Source organism: Sinocyclocheilus anshuiensis, unplaced genomic scaffold (genome assembly GCF_001515605.1).
Source record: "Sinocyclocheilus anshuiensis isolate Anshui unplaced genomic scaffold, SAMN03320099.WGS_v1.1 scaffold18111, whole genome shotgun sequence".
NCBI lineage: Eukaryota > Metazoa > Chordata > Actinopteri > Cypriniformes > Cyprinidae > Sinocyclocheilus > Sinocyclocheilus anshuiensis.
Genome location: NW_015541848.1, coordinates 1 through 899, shown reverse-complemented (window position 1 = coordinate 899; position 899 = coordinate 1). Strand labels below are relative to the sequence as shown.

The 899-nt window shown below is 35.6% G+C and overlaps 1 long non-coding RNA gene across 1 annotated transcript; it reads right to left on the bottom strand.

Annotated features, from left to right (window-relative positions):
* Window positions 1-28: 28 nt before the first annotated feature.
* On the bottom strand, window positions 29-898 carry LOC107690884 (uncharacterized). Its single transcript, XR_001634495.1, has 4 exons — window positions 878-898; window positions 503-700; window positions 327-413; window positions 29-102 (listed from the first exon to the last, which is right to left on the bottom strand). It is a non-coding gene; the product is annotated as an uncharacterized LOC107690884 (long non-coding RNA).
* Window position 899: the final 1 nt, after the last annotated feature.

Here is an 899-nt window from a genome sequence, read left to right as displayed (position 1 = left end):
TTCCCACAACTCTGAACAGATCACCATCCAAGAGTGCTCTGGATGTTGAAGGAACCTTGTGATCATCTTCGCCATTGAAGAGCAGTGTTTTGCCACAGTTATCTGAAAAATGTATAACAAGTAAAATGCACTCAGATGAGCATACTTAATCATCCCTTCCTATATTATCTATGCTCATAACTATTAAATATACTTAAAAAAAAAAAAAGGTAAAATGTATTACATCCTGTATGTCTGTATTTCTTACAGGGACTAAAGTGGAGATCAAGGAAATGGTATGTCCAAGGTCTGTACAGCATTTCAAAATGTTTTCAATTATAACTCACCGATGTCAAGTTCAAATCCATGGTGGAGCTTTTCCATTATCAATGAGAAAAAGTGCCGTTTTACTCCATTCCCTAATGCAGCATCTCCTGTTTTTAATAGAGATTACATACAATTTAATAATCCTCAAAGTACTAATGCAAACAAGCAGAGCTACTTTGCACCAATAAATACATACCTTTAAGTTTTACAGTTAACGGACTTGTCCAATCAACATTTGGACGTTTATAAAAAGCTAACATTTCTCATTCACGATCCTTTTCACAGCTGTGCAGATCTAGTGTAACAACTAGGTCTGGTTTTTCATCTGTATTCTTTAAGATCTGTCTTCGATACATCCGGGCAGCTGATTCAAGATCCGGTTCAATCTTCTACTCTATGAAAACACATATTAGTGATAACAATTCTTCCAAAAGATATGATTAACTGTGATATAATTAACATCCCTGATAGTCCTGTTGTTTTGTAGTATGAGAAAAATGATTTGTATGCTTAAAAAAAGCTAATACAGAGAAAGGTGTGCTCAGTGATACGGTCAATTCGATAGAGACACCTTCAGTGGCAGGCTCCGCTGA